The 15,809-nt window shown below is 48.4% G+C and overlaps 1 protein-coding gene across 6 annotated transcripts in view; it reads right to left on the bottom strand.

The window, feature by feature from the left end:
* The window catches only part of RASSF2 (Ras association domain family member 2), a 41,266-nt gene that overhangs the window by 19,981 nt on the left and 5,476 nt on the right, over positions 1–15,809 (bottom strand). The window contains exon 1 of one of the 6 annotated variants that reach the window (XM_059133867.1): positions 11,378–11,396. The exons of 3 other annotated variants lie outside the window; for them this stretch is intronic. The gene's annotated coding sequence lies outside the window, so the exon portion shown is untranslated. Of the gene's footprint in view, positions 1–8,618; positions 8,638–10,541; positions 10,561–11,377; positions 11,397–15,809 lie in introns of those variants that run through there. 2 more of the 6 variants (XM_059133869.1, XM_059133866.1) reach the window with 2 other exon arrangements.

Genomic DNA, 15,809 nt, shown 5'->3' on the forward strand with positions numbered 1-15,809 from the left:
ACACTAACAGCAAACTATCTGAAAAAGAGATTTAAAAATCCCATTTACAATAGCATCAAAAAATATAATTCTTAGGAATAAATTAACCAAGTGTTTGATAGACCTTCACACTAAAAGTTGAATGATACTGATGAAAGAAATTGAAAAAAACAAAAACAAATAAATGGAAAGATATCCCATGTTCATGGATCAGAAGAATATTGTTAAAATGTCCATACTACCCAACGCCACCTCTTGATCAACAGAATCCTTATCAAAATTCCAATGGCATTTTTCACAGACACAGAAAAAATAATCCTGAAGTCTATAGGGAACCACAAAAAAACTCAAACAGCTAAAGCAATCCTCAGAAAGAACAAAGCTGGAGGCATCACGCTTCCTGAATTCAAACTGTACTACAAAGCTATAGCAATCAAAACAGCGTGATGCTGACACATAAACCAATGGAACAGAATTAAGAGCCCAGCAAAAAACCCATGCACATGAAATTAATATTTGAGAAGGGAGCCAAGAATATTCAATGAGGGAAGAATAGTGTCTTCAATGAATGTTGGAAAAATTGGAAACTCACATGCAGAAGAATGGCATTAGACCCCTATCTTATACAATCACAAAAATTAACTTGAGGGGCACCTGGCTGGCTCAGCCAGTACAGCATGCAACTCTTGAGGTCATGAGTTCAAGCCCCATGTTAAGTGTGGAGGCTACTTTAAAAAAAAATTAACTTGAAATGAGTTAGACTAAATGTAAGACCTGAAACTATAAAACTCTAAAGAAGAAAACAGAAATAAAGTTCCTAGGCACTGGTCTTGGCAACAACTTTTTGGATATGACACCCAAGTCATGAACAACAAAAGTAGAAATAAATAAGTGGGACTATATAAAACTAAAAACCTTCTGTACAGCAAAGGAAACAAAGAGCAAGATGGAAAGGCCACCTACAGAATGGGAGAAAATATTTGCAAACTATAAATCTGGTAAAGGGTTACTATCCAAAATATATAAGGAACACAAAGAACTCAATAGCAAAAGAAACCCAACAATTCAATTAATAAATGGGCAGGGAAACCAAATAGACATTTTCCCAAAGAAGACATACAAGTGAACAACAGCACATAAGAAGATGCTCAATAGCAGGTTGGTAGGGAAAAGCCAGTCAAAATCACATTATCACCTCATTTGTGTTAGAATGGCTAGGTATCAAAAAGACACCTAGGTGTCTCTACCTAGAATGGCTAGGTATCAAAAAGGCGCCTGGGTGGCTCAGTGGGTTAAGCCTCTGCCTTCAGCTCAGGTCATGATCCCGGGGTCCTGGGATCGAGTCCCACATCAGGCTCTCTGCTCAGCAGGGGGCCTGCTCCCCACCCCCCGCCCCGTCTGCCTCTGCCTACTTGTGATCTCTCTCTCTCTCTCTGTCAAATAAATAAAATATTTTTTTTTAAAAGACACAAGATAACAAGTGTCAAGAATGTGGAAGGATAGGGCACCTTGTGCACCACTGGTGGCAATGTAAAATGGTGCAGCCAATGTAAACAACAGTACAGCAGTTCCTCAAAGAGTTAAAAATAGAATTACCATATGATCCAGCAACTCCACATCCGGGTATATACCCAAAAGAACTGAAAGCAGGATATTGAAGAGATATTTATACATCCACATCTATAGCAGCATAAAACACAACAGCTGAAAGATGGAAGCCACTCAAGTGTTCATCAACATATGAATGGATTAGCAATTCATGTTAGACACATACCATGGAATATTCTGCAGCCTTAAAAAAGAAGGGGATTTTAACACATGCTATAACATGGAAGAACCTTGAGGACATTCAGCCAAGTGAAATAAGCCAGCAACCAAAGGACAAATACTGTGTCATGCCATTAATAGGAAGTCTCCAAAGTAGTCAACATCATAGAAACATAAGGCAGAAATTTGGTTGCCAAGGCTGGGGAGGAGCAGAATTAGTGTCTAAAGAATAGAGTTTTAGTTTTGCAACATTAAGCATTGTGTGGATGGATGGTGGTGTTGCTAGGGCAAAAACAGGAATGTCCTTAATGCCACTGAACTATGCACTTAAAAATGATGAAGTTGATACATGATATAAAAGATATCACCATGATATAAAAGAGAATGAAAGAGGGAGGCAGAAAAGCCAGTGTGATGGTGATACAATGTGAAAAGGACACAATCTGTTATTGCTGGCTTTGAAGCTAGAGGAAGAGGGTCACAAATCCAAAGAACATGGTGTACTCTAGAAGCTGAAAAGGATGAGCAAATGAATTTTTCCCTAGGTCCTTTAGAACATAGCCTTGCTGATACCTTGATTTTAGCCCAGTGAGACCCTGTAGGTACTGACCTAAAAAACCCTAAGATCATAAATTTGTGTTGTTTTAAGCTGTTATATGTTGACACTTTGTTAAAGGAGTTGCAGGAGACAAATATAAGAGTTCCCCTAATAAAGGGGGCATCGGTGCAGGGAGGGGAGTTGAAGGCTGAGTTTCATTCTGAAAACTCAGTTCCCAACTGTGTACCCAAAAGTGGTATCCTAAGGACACAGTCATTCTAAGTTCTAAATTTTAATTTATTGATTTTTCCTAAAAGGAAAAAAAAATCATAAAAAATGGGAGTTCAGAGGTGCCTGGGTGGCTTCATGGGTTAAGCGTCTAACTGTTGATCTCAGCTCAGGTTTTGTTTTTGTTTCTGTTTTTAAGACTTATTTATTTATTTTATGGAGGGAGCAAGAGAGAGCTCACACAAGCAGGAAAGAATGGCAAAGAGAGAGGGAGAGAAATCTTCAAGCAGACTCCACGCTGATCAGGGAGCCTGACATGGGGCTCGATCCCAAAACCCTGAGATCATGACTGGAGCTGAAACCAAGAGTCAGACGCCTAACCGACTGTGCCACCCAGGCACCCCCTCAGCTCAGGTCTTGATCTCAGGGTCGTGAGTTCAAGCCCTGCACTGGGCTCCATACTACCTTAAAAAAAAAAAAATCAGAATACATATGTACTGCAAAGAAGAAGAAGAAGAGGAAGAGAAGGAAGGAAGGAAGGAAGGAAGGAAGGAAGGAAGAAAAGAAAAGAATGAAAGAAAAAGGGGAAAGAAAATCAGACTGGTGAGAAAGTTTTGTGGTTTTTTAAGTGATAATTACCCATAACTAGTCAGTGCCCACTTTTTAAAAAAGTATCCTTTCTAAGAGAAAAACAGAGCAGGAGGCAAACCAAAAGAGACTCTTCAACTAGGAAACAAACTGAGGGTTGTTGGGGGTGGGGGATGGGGTAACTGGGTGATGGGCATTAAGGAGGGCACTTGCCGTAATGAGCACTGGGTATTATATGCAACTGATGAATCACTGAATTCTACCTCTGAAACAAGTAATATAGTATATGTTAATTAAATTGAATTTAAATTTTAAAAATGAAAAAAAAAGTCCCCTTTTTATGGTTTATTTATTTACTTATTTATTTATTTTTTATTTGACAGAGAGAGAGAGAAACCACAAGCAGGGGAAACAGCAGGCAGAAGCAGAGGGAGAAGAAGACTCCTTGCTGAGCAGGGAGCCCAACACAGGACTCGAACCCAGGACCCTGGGATCATGACCTGAGCAGAAGGCAGCGCTTAATACACTGAGCCACTCAGGCACCCCTATGCAGATTTAAATGTACACATTTCACAATCACTTCTCCTGTGCCTGACATGTATGTGTCTTTTGCCCTTACTGATGGTGATTCAACAGCAAAGAGAACAGGCACAGCCCCATCCTCAAGGTGCAGTAAGAGATGGTAACAGGAGACTGTTCTAGCAAGGGAAGCAGGTGCTAGGGCAGCACACAGAAGGGCACCTAAACTGGACATGAGTGGGGTCCCAGGAGCTTTCTTTCTTTCTTCCATTTTTTTTTTAAGATTTTTAATTTATTTATTTGACAGAGATCACAAGTAGGCAGAAAGGCAGGCAGAGAGTGAGAGGGAAGCAGGCTCCCTGCCAAGCAGAGAGCTCAACGAGGGGCTCGATCCCAGGACCCCGGGATCATGCCCCGAGCCAAAGGCAGAGGCCCTAACCCACTGAGCCACCCAGGCGCCCCTCCCGGGAGCTTTCTGAAGGAAGCATTGTCTAGGCTGAGGCCTCCGGGATGAGAAGGAACTGGCAGAAGTTTAGGACAGAGTGGTCCAGATGGAAGCCGCACGCACCCCAGAGCTGTGCAAAATGGGGAGGAGGGTGCATCTGGGACCTTGACCATGTCAAGGAGTTCGAGGTGCCATGGGAGGTATGGTAGGCTGAATAATGGACCCAAAGTTACCCAGGTCCTAATCTAGGGAGCCTGTGAACGTTACCTTGTACAGTACAGGGAACCCCCCAGGTGTGATTAAATTAAGGTTCTTGGAATAGGGAGACCATCCTAAGTTACCTGGGTGGGCCCTGAACGTAATTACACGTGTCCTTATAAGAGAGGCAGAGGGAGCTTCTGGAACACCAACCCCAGCAGAGAGACAGAGAGACGGGAAGGTACTAAGCTGGATGAGGATGGAGAAAGGTCTGCGAGCTAAGGCACACAGCTCGCCCAGTCAGAACAGGCAAGCAAATGATTTCCCCGCCCCCTGCCCCCCAGAGCCCTCCTGACATCTGTGTTTGGGCCAGATGAAACCCATTTCCGACCTCTGGCCTCCAGAATGTGAGAGAGTAAGTTTGTTGTTTTCAACCACCCCATCTAGGATGGTGTTTACAGCCGCCCTCAGGAGACCAGGGGAGGGTGTGATCAGACTTGAATGTTGGAACAGCTGCCCCACGCAGTCTACTTTAAGAAAGGATTGTGGCAGAGAACAGAGGCAGGGGGACCCCTGGAGGGGCCTGACCCGGGGAAGGGGGGGATGGGGGCAGATTCACCGCATCTATAGGATTTCAAGAGGCAGAGGGAGAAATAGCAGCAAAAAGATATGGAAAAGGGTCCAAGGCCAGAGTCACCGTGGGGATAAAGGCAGAGTCCAGGATGATACAGGGCTGGGGGTGGTGTCACATTCGCACGTGGCAAGCTAAGGAACAGGGGCTGACTTTGAGACAGGCCCACGGAACCCTTTGGGGCAGACGACAACAAGCAAAGCCAGGTCTGCGGCCTGGGAAGGCAACCGCATGGAGCTCCCAGAGAGGGAGGTCTGGAACGCACGGAGGGCTCTGATGTACCCAGTAGGTCAGCTATGGGCAGAGGAAAAGGAATCTCTCGAAAAGAAGGAGGGAGACATGTTGTCCCGGAAGACAAGAGAATAAGATGCCTTGCAAAGGAGGCTGGTCAGCAGAACCAGAAGCTGGTGGTAGAAGCCCAAAGTAGAAAGCCCAGAGCAGCCTCAGGGCAGTCATGGGGGACCTCAACCAGAGCCCATTCTGCAGCCTGCCTGGTGTAGAAATCAGATTAGCGGTGCCTAGCTGTCCACAGAAATTCTCACCCTGAGTGTTCAAGTCTTCCTCCAACTAGGGAAATGTTGTTTGAGCCTTTCTTCGTTCTATTCTCTTCCTTCCATTCTTGGTTCGGCAACGTCTCTAGCCCTCTCTCGAGCACTGTCTGCCTGTCTGTCCATCCATCCACCCAACCATCCATCCCTGCCCCGATCTCCCCCAAAGTACCATCTCATTTCACTCATTGCCTTCCATCTCCTTCTTCTCCTTAGAATTCTGCAGCTAATCTTCTAACTCGTGGATTGGGTTTGGGGCAGGACTCTCTTTTGTTCACTGCCTCTATCTAAGCTATAATTTAGTAATTTTGTTCTGCATCTGAAAGCAGTCTGTCCTGTTCTCAAGACAATTCCCTTTGATAGCATGCCCTCTTAAATCTACAGACCACACACCAATTAGGGAATTTAAGTCTTCTCTATAGTTACTAAAACTACTTGGTACTTGAGAAAAAAATAGGCAGATCAATGAAACAATATAGCATATGGAAACAGACCCAAATATATTTGGGGATACAGAATGTGGGGAGCATCTCTAAATAGCCAGGGAAAGATAGAGTAACTGTTAAAATGTTGTTGGAGAATTGACTGACCTTTGGAAAGGGGAGGTTGGGGAAGCTAAATCCCTACCTTACTCCTGCCACCAAAAGAAATCATAAATGAATAAAAAATTTAAACATTAAAACGTGAAATACTGAAAGGAAACATAAGACATATATCAACTTGAAGTGGGAAAAACTCTGCTGCGAAAGACCCCAAATCTAGAAGGTATAAATGAAAAAAAAAAAAGAAAAGAAAAGAAAGAAAGAAATGGAACCAATCTGTAAAAATTTCTGACTTCTTTCAGAAAAAAAATTTTTACACTATCCAAAGTCAAAAGTCAATGACAAATTGAGAGAAAACATTTGCAATACAATAGACAAAGGGTTAATGTCATTAATTTATAAAATTGATAAATCCATAAGAAAAAGGTTCTCTACCTAATACAAAATTGGGCAAAGGACACAGTTAATTCATAGTTAATAAATAAGTACAAATAGTTAATTGATTTATGAAAAGATGTTCAAACTCCCTAATCACTAATTTTTTTACTTGCCAGATTAATATAAATCAAGTAGTCTGATGGCCCAAATGTGGGGATTCTCCAAGATTCCATCACTACCTGTTGGGTGATATTAGCTAGGCCATCGCTGTGTATCAGAACCCCCAGGATCATGTTGCTCAATCTTTTTCTCCAACCTGAACTTCTTCCCACCTTTTTTCTTACTTTTATAAATCTTGAATTTGGGGTGTTAGGAAAACACTTATTAGTCTACCACATTGTTGAATTAAACATATAGGTCACTGATACCAGGACCCAACCCTTCTTTGTCTATCTCAAGGAAGCAATGTTCTGATATTCCTGATATTCCTTAAACAGAGTATTGTTCCTCACACAAGGAAGGGTCAGAGGAAGATGGCTGATGGGGCTGGAATGTGGATTCAATGGGACACTTCCTCCAAGGGCGCTTGCCGAAATCTGCAGCCTTGGGGAGAGGGACTGGTTCAGCTGGCTCGTTGCAACTCTTCGGCCTTATCTGTTATTATCAAGAATTTATGGGGTTCTCCGGGACTCCAAAATGCCTTGTAAGAATCATTTGCCTGCAATGCTTCCACGATGTCTTGAAAATGGCAAAGGGGCAAGGGGCCATCACCATCTTTTTGAGGAAGAGAGAGCACAATGGGGAGGAAGGCGGGACTTCCCCTGTGGGTCAGCATCTCAGACACAGAACTGAAACAGCTCGCAGGTGCCCACACAGAAAAGGAAGGGGAGAGTAGGGGATGCAAACGCAAGGACGACTTGGACACAACACATAAATTTTATAGAAAAATAACTTTCAAAAAAACTATTCATAAAAAAATCGTTAACGCGGAGTTGCTCTTTGGAAGTCTGAATCATATTAAAACCGACTGACCTCCCTCTAGGAACATCGTTATTCACCCCTCAAGAATTCTAAATCAGTACAACTTCCCTGTAGAAAGACTTTAAGAGGTAAAATGTATATTGAAGCACGTCTGCTTAAAGGTCTGGAGGTGCATGTATCATTGGGTCTGCCACGTTGGGACAGGAGCCTCTCAGGGCTCAGTCACACTGGAGACCCATTGGGGCCACCAAGTAATCAGTCCTTCCTTCTGACCCAGACTTCACACCCTGGCAGAATCTTCTAGGTTCTCTTCAGCTCCATCAAATGCCTGGGCAGTACCATGAATCTTTGCTAGTGGTAGATAGGAAGACCCATCCATTACATCCTGCTTGTACAACCTTCCCTAAGATCCAAGAGAATGTCTTGACAACTGGAATTTTCCTCAGCCATTGGAGGTGATGACATCCCAGCCACAGAGAACTTTCTAGGCCTGCTCTTCAAGCTCCATGAGTGTGTCCATGCTCCTCTACAGACCCAAGCAAACTCACGTGGTCCCTAGACCCTGATCCAAAACTTAGCTCCCCCTTCAAAGTATCTTCCCTGCCCCTGGGCAGTGTTGGGGGGCAGGCGCTCACACCTCAGCCAGCTCCTCACAGTGCTAGCCACCACCCAGAAATCATCCATCTGGTGTTGCTTTCCCCCTCCTGGGCTTGGAGCTTCCCCTTTCTGGACCCCAGCCCCCAGCCTATGATTCTCTCCTGTGAATCTTCCCATGATCATTATATTTTCAAGGGAGGGAGTGGATTCCTGCTGTCCTAGGTAAGAGGATTTCCAGAAGCAGGGCCCCACACAAGGATTTTTGGACACATGAGTTAATGAGGACGTGTTCTCAAGAGAGCCCTGTCAGCAAGTGAGGGAAGCGGGACCAGGCCGGGGAAGGAGCCGGGTGACCGGATTCATTCAGCTGGAGCCCAGCCACAGCCTGATCCCGTGGGAGCTCCGGGGTGTCAAGAGCTCCACGGACTTGGACAGGCAGGCTGGCCTCTGTAGCCCTGGGCTAGTCTGTCGTCAGCTGAGAGCCGTCCTGGGAGGAGGGGTGAGCTCCCACACACGGCCCTGCAAGAACCCATCTGAGGACAAGGGAGCCACTAAGACTGAGCAGGAATCCCCTTTCTCCCACCTGCCATCCAGCAGGGAGGAAGCAGCTGCCCACCCCGCACCCCCCAAGCTGGCCAGGTGCACTGTGAGGCTGAGGTACAGGAATGGGGACACTCACTTGCCAGAGCTCTGGACCAATCATAGCCCTGCAGCTGTGGTACAAAGGGGCCCTTCCTCTTCCTCTTCACAGACCTGCCCTTGCACAGGTGTCTCCAGCTTTCCCAAGAATAAATGAGGGGCCGTGCAAGCCGCTGACAGTCACCAGCTCAGCTTCCTATGAGGAAGGCAAACATCGAGCCTTCAACTTGCTCCAGGAGGGAGAGAAGGCATCCAAAGCTCTCTTCAAGGAGAGCAAAATCTGTATTCTTAGCTCTTGGTTCCTCCAAAGCCCAGGGCCCTCACTCCCGTTCTGCTGGACACCTGGAAAACACACTGAGGTTCATCTGGCCTCAGAACCTCCCTGGGACGCTGGCTAAGCCAGGCAGTTTCTGCTCCAGCCTATGGACCACGTGTGTCTCATCTTATTGAGTCACTGGAAGGTCCCCAGAGAGAGAAGGGCAAAGGCAGAACAGAAAGGCTGGCAACCCAGGCCTTGGCAGGAGAGCCCGGAGGAGATGAAGAATCCACTTCATTTCTGACACCGTCTTCCTGGTGGCGCAGCGGGAGCCAGCCTTGACCTCAGCAACTAGGGCAGGATGGGGGTGGGGGGAGTGGCCACTGCCCATTAACAGGACCCAGGCAGTCCCAGTCTCTAAGACAGGACAGCGAGGAGAGTGAGACAGGCTAGGGGATGGGAGGGCTTTCCACAGAGAATGCCCAGAGGGGCAAACCGCAGAGAGCTCCCATCTGACTGATGAGAGGGACGTGCCATCTGCGAGGCCACAGTGGAAACCAAAGCAGGAAGGAGAAGCAGCTGGCCTTGAGACACACTGCAGCTCAGAGGCTCTGCTTGTAGGTGCTCCTGAGACTCTCTCTGAGTGAGGACAGCGAGGTGTGGAGAGGGAGGTTAGCAGGGTTGATTTAAAATTCCGCATGTCCAGGCTGCCCCTCATCCCAATGACATCAAACCCACTGAAAGGGGCCCAGGTATGAGCATTTTTATAGTCTTCCCCAGGGGGTGCCGATGTACAACCAGAACTGAGAACGACCTAGAAATCTGATAGGGACAGAGCTGAGTAGACTGAGGACACCACTCAGTGCGTCTCAAAACAGCCTTTCAGGAATGGAAGGAATAGAATTTTCTGAAAGCCAACTGAGTTGGGTCTTCAGCACCCCCCTCCCCATTACTAATATCTCAGCAGGGAAGAGAGGGCGGCACAGAGCATCCCAAAGGGTGGGTGTAGGCAGGGACAGAGGAGCGAGTTGACGCAAAGGGCCCCGTGACACGCAAACCAGAGCACCAGAGCAGAGAGGGCAGGAAGTCAGCTCTGGGCCCCAGAAACAAAGGAAATGCACACTGGAGGCCCACAGCTTCCCCTTTTAGGGCCTGTCCCCACCTCTTCTCTGAGTCCTGCTCTGCCCTGCTCCCCAGGGGGATGGTCTAAAGCTCCTGGGCTGGAGTAGAAAATTCTCCTGCACAGTGCTTCATACTATAGTATTAAAGACAGTCTCGTCGGGTATCCTGAGGGACTCTGCTTTGTAACCAAGCAGGGGTTACAGAGGAGATCGGGCTGACCCCTGTGGACTTCAGCCCCTTGGTAGAGGGGCAGGAAGAAGTGTCGATGGCAAACAGGAAACCCCAGCCCTATTGCGCCACCCGAGGAAGGAGACTAGAGTTGTGGCCTGGGACCCTGCCAAGTTCTAGAGATTACCAGAGATTCCACCACCTGGTTCCTGAAGCTGAACCTGCCCCAGAATGGGCAAAATTCTGGCTGGCCGGGAAGCAAGCAGCTCACCTTGCCTTTCACCTTCATTCAATAAAAGGCCACTTACTGGCCAGGCCTGGGTCCTCTCCAGGGCCTATTCACCTTACTGATGCTCCCTTCCCTGAATGTACCACCTCTGTCCCCTTTTCCAGGCCTAGAGGCCCCCGGTGACCTACCCACATGGCTATCCCAGTCGCTCCGCTCAGAAAGAGTCTGGCACCAAACACCACCAAAGAGGGAGCTAAGGTCAAATGTCTTGAGTATATGGACAGCACTCTCTCAGCTTTCCATCTGACAGTGAATAAAGGCTTTCATTCAGTCCCCGCCCCAAAAGCATGCTAAGCATCACGAAAGGGGAAGTGGAAGGTATTTGGTAAGAGGTGGGAAGGTGGAAAAAGGCTCAGGAGAACTAGGAGTTCTGAACTAGGAGAAGACAGGTCTCGGGAGGCACCTTGACGCCTGTTTCCCTCATCAGTCAAGAACAGAACAATCACACTATTATTATTAAGCTAATAACAAGACACCAGATGTGAATCATAGACAGCTACCATAAACGAGAGTTCACTGTGGGCCACCTAGTATCTGCTTTGGCTCGTTTCATCCCCACAATGACCTCATGGAGAAACCTCAATATCCCCATTTTGCAGATGAAGCCAATGAGGCACAAAGAAGCGAAGTCCCTGGTCCCCAAGTACACAGCCAGGAGGGAGGTGGGGGTCAAACCTGGAACTGTGTGAGTTCTGGCAAAGCAGAACCCTCTTGAGGTGAAGGGGAAAAAAGAGTTTCAGCTAAAACTCAACTGAGCCAGCGGTACCCTAGAGGAGGGGCTCTCACACTGGAGTGTGGACCAGAAGGCTCTGGAGGGCTACTTCAGTACAGATTGCTTTCCCCCATCCCCCACCCCCAGCTACAGATTCAGTCCTTCTGGATGGGGTCAGAGGACGTGCATTCCTAACAAGCCACCTCCCCAGTGATGCCAACCTTGTGGGTAACAAGGCTCTAGAAGCTTTACCTTCTTCCTTACAAGAAAGAACCCACTGGGAAGGCTTTATTTTCACCATTTACAGATGAGGAAACAGAAGGTCCTAGAGGTCAGGCAACTCGATCCAGGTCACAGAGCCAACATGAAGCCCAGAGCCTCCTTCTGTGGTGCCCTGGCTAAGCACTGGGTATGGGGGGCTTCTGCTGCCAGCCACAGCAGGCCCAGGGGGCCTGGGGAAAGGGGGGGCAGTGAGTAAATAGCTGGACAGACAGGATGTAGGTAGAGCAGACCCTTCAGGGGCCAAGGATAGAGACCTCAGCCAGGGACCTGGGCACCTGCCACAGACCCTAAGTCAAATCTACCCTCTGTCCAAAGAAGAGCTACCCCTCACCTCATGGATCCCAAAACCACTGGCTCCTCCAACCCGGAAAAAGCTGGGGGCCCTGACTGAGGACAGGTATGAGGCCCCTGCTGACGGGAAACATGGCTCCCATCCCCAGAGGCAGCCCCTGCCTGGCCCACCCTCTCCGGTAAGGAGCTGAGATTCCAGCCACGCTGGGCTCCCCACCAGCAGCTTGACCTATGAAGTCCCTGCTCTTTCTGCCACCAAATGGGACCCTAGCCCACTCTGCTCGGGCCTTCTGTACACAAGGCTGAGTCCCCAGTGTGGCTGGGGCAGATCTGAGGAAACAGTCCTGGGATTCCTGCCAGAAGGGCCTGCCTCCCCTTCCACACCAGCGGGCGGGTGGCCAGGTGAGTGACCACCAGGTGGTGAAGGTCACCACTGCGACTCACCCAAACAATCATCTCAGAGGCCCGGATGAGCAACTACTTGCTTATAGGAAAGTCCCACCAGTGTCCACAAGATTTTGACCTTCTGGATGTTTAGAAGGAAACCCAAAGTCCCCTAATCTTCTATCAGAGAACCAGGGTGTTGGAGCAGGACGAAAAAAAAAGGCATTAAGGAAGTAAAAACTCCAGACAGAAAATGCTGTGTGTGTGTGTGTGTGTGCACATATGTAGAATTTAAACTCTGGCTCCGAGGAACCAGAGATCTAGAAAGCCAACCCTCCAATTCGACAGACCCTCCTGCTTCCCCAAAGCAACCGCTTCATCACCACCCACCAGAGGGGTCTTGCCAAGATCAGCCCCTCACAGGCTAGGATTCAGCAACATGCCAACTTCTGTGTGGCTGAGGTAGCCTGAGGAAAAAGTGGGAAGTCAGCAAGAGGCCACACTGGCCCTAATAAGGGAAGAAAGATGAAACATTCCTTGACCTGCATCTCTTAAAACCAAGGTCTATTTTATAGGGTAATTTCATGTGCTACCTCAGGAAGGGCAAATTAAGCTTTCCTCCATCTGATAATTATGGGATTTAGGTGGAGCCTGTCCCACAGGGAGGGCCTGAGGCCTGGAGCCCCCGCTTGCTGTCCGTGGTTAGTCTCTCAGCTATGCAGGGATGTGTTGACCTATCAGGGCAGGTGAGGACGGGCTCCCCATTTCCTACAAGCACAGGTTTCTTTCTGGCCATTCTTCCTGTTTACTGAGCGATTTCTCTGAGACTCATCTCTGACCTCACTTCCCCTTCCTCAGGGAACCCCAGCAGCTCTTCCTTTTTTGGTGCTAGAAGCTAAGGCCGAGCTTTGTGTGCAGAGATAATGGGGTTTCTGCTCCTCGCTACCTGGGGCCAGGATTGGGCACCCAAGAGGAGCGTGGGCTTTATCCATGCCCCCCACCATCTCTCCCCTCCCACCCCCAAGATGGGCAGGTTCCTGGCATTTCAGAAACAGTAAAGAAGGGAGAGCAAAGGAGGAATCCTGTGGACCCTGAGCCCTCCCCTGGGGCAGCTACCTCCTTAATACCCAGTGTGTGGAAAAATTCACCCTCACACAACAGATCTCAGATCCTTCCGAGTACCAGGAAAGACGGTTTATCTGGGGGTTTCCAGAGCATTTCCAGGAGGCTGACAGGGGGAGTTTTCCACAAAACCACGTTCCTACCCTCCTCTGCCTGCTCTGCCACCAGCTAACTAACCCTGAAGAAAAATCAGCACCGTGCAACACAGAACCTCTCCTCAAGATGGGCTTCAAAGGCTGTCTCTGTAAAATCTTTACACTCCCCCAACTGCCCAGGATTAAAAGAGCAGCCTCCCACTGGACAGAGAGAAGACAGGCCGAACCAGGTAAAGAGACTTCAGAGTTCAGTGGGCAAGTCTGTCCCTCCCACACCTAAATCCTCTTACTGACTCTCTGGAAAGCCCGACAGGCCTTCTGGAAGCTCACTTATCAAGGAACTAAAAGCTTTTCACACAGAACAAGGTGTCCCATTGAAAAGCCACTTGATCCACTCCCATGACGCCTAAACAGGGCCACAAGACCCAGTTCTGGGTCCCGAAGCTTCCTGACCCCTTTCACCTCAGAGTCGACACACCATCTTCCCTGCTCCCCACCCCACTGCACCACGTCCCGGACTACCTTGTCACATGCACCAGAGAGCCATCCTTGTCCCAAATGTCTGTGTGATCAACTGTGAAGTTCCATATGGAGCTTCAGGAAGAGGGCTCCGCCCACCTAAGGCCACCACCCATCTCTCCGGAGCACTTGGGGCCTCACAAACCCCACCAGCTAATGCCCCTGCTGCACACCAGCCCGCCCACCCCACCTGCTGACAGAACATTCAACAGCCATACCCCCAGCCACCATGGTGGCAATTTAACAGGTTATGGTGGGGAGTTGGCAGGTCAAGTTCAGCCCCGGGATCTGGAACACACACAGAGGACGCTTGAAATCAAAATGATGAGGCTGTCGTTCTCAGCCTTCAAGACGGATGGTCCCAATAACCCACCTCTAGCAGGTTCGGACCTTTCTCACTGCAAGACGGCTCTGAGGTTCAAGGCACAGTGAACCCCAAGCACACCCACTCAAACCCACCACAGAAGCCGCCGTCTGGGACCTGAGGCCCAGCTGCCAGCAACCAGAAAGCCACACCTGCGGTCAACTCCGAGGCCAGGGGCGCTGCATTCGTCAGTGCCTGGCCACCTGCCCTTGGCTCCCCCAGGCCAACGGGGAGGTCAGAGCCTGCCCCCAACCCCAATGGGGAAGATGGCAGGGTTGGGACGGATGGCCAGGACAAGGACCTCATGGCCCTGCCTGAAACGAAACCCCCAGGGACAAAACACCGCCACTCTCCCATGGGGCTGTTTCATTCCTTGTTATGTAAAACATTTCTATTTCTTTGACAAATATAGGGAAGCACAAAGATTATTGAATGATTCTAATTCTATGCCATCCCTAGGACAGGCAAATTCACAAAGGCAGTGCGTGGAAATGAGGTTGCCAGGGGCTCTCAGGTCGGGAATGGGAAGTTGACAGCTGATGGGTACAGGGTCTCTGGGACAAGGGAAGAGCTCTGGAGAGGGAGTCCGGCGAGGGTCATACAACATAGGGAGTACACATAATGTCACTGTTGTCGTTGAAACATTTGGGTCCCGACAAGTTTTAACATTGAAATATTAACCCAGAATGGCCTGGATTAGGAAGCGAGGCCTTTGGGCATGACTCACAGGGGTGACTAATCCCCAAAGGGGATTAGTGCCCTGCTCAGAGACCCCATGGAGCTCCCCCATCCTTCCTGCCACATGAAGTTATAACGAGAAGTCTGAGATCTAGAACAGCCTCTCGCCCACCTCTGTGGGCACCCTAATCCACACTTCCAGCCTCCAGAACTTCGAGAAAGTCATCTCTGGGGTTTTCAACTCATTCAGTCTATGGCATCCTCTGACAAGAGACTGCACAGCCCTTGAATTCCACACTTAAAAATGCTGAAAAGGACAAATTTTCTATTACATATATTTTACCATCATTAAAAACAAAAATATTTAACTTAAAAAAAGACTAAGATCAGTATCTCCCCGAAATGCCACCACACAGAGACAATCACTGCGAACATTTGCCTGCACATCCTTCCAGAGACAAATATAAAATGGAGGGGATGATATATTTGCAAAGAACACAGTTGGGTAACCTGCTTTTGAGAAATATTATATTTTTCCACAGTAATAGATGCACATCTCTCCCCTGTATTTTTTGCAGCCCCATGGTATTCTAGTGTGTACATATGGAGGTGTTTCCTGGCCACCCAAAAGCAGAGAGTTCCTATGAACCTTTTCGTGAGCCAAAGCGACCTAAAGCAAAGAATCAATTACCATTAATCTATATGGGAAAATGTGTTAGCGTTCCCAGACCCAAACATAACCTCGTTTAGGTTTTTCTGATACCTTGGGACACATCTTGCTAACAGGTAACACAAAATAAATCAAGACAAAGCACAGATGCTCACAGACACAGTCCAAAGCTCCGGCGTTGGCTTGATGCTGAGACGGTGAGATGCTGAGAGTAGGTCCCAGGGAAGGAGCTCGGAGGGGCCACTCTCATCACGGGCGGTGGAGGTGGGGGGTACAGCC

The sequence above is a fragment of the Mustela lutreola genome, chromosome 9, assembly GCF_030435805.1.
Source record: "Mustela lutreola isolate mMusLut2 chromosome 9, mMusLut2.pri, whole genome shotgun sequence".
Lineage (NCBI taxonomy): Eukaryota > Metazoa > Chordata > Mammalia > Carnivora > Mustelidae > Mustela > Mustela lutreola.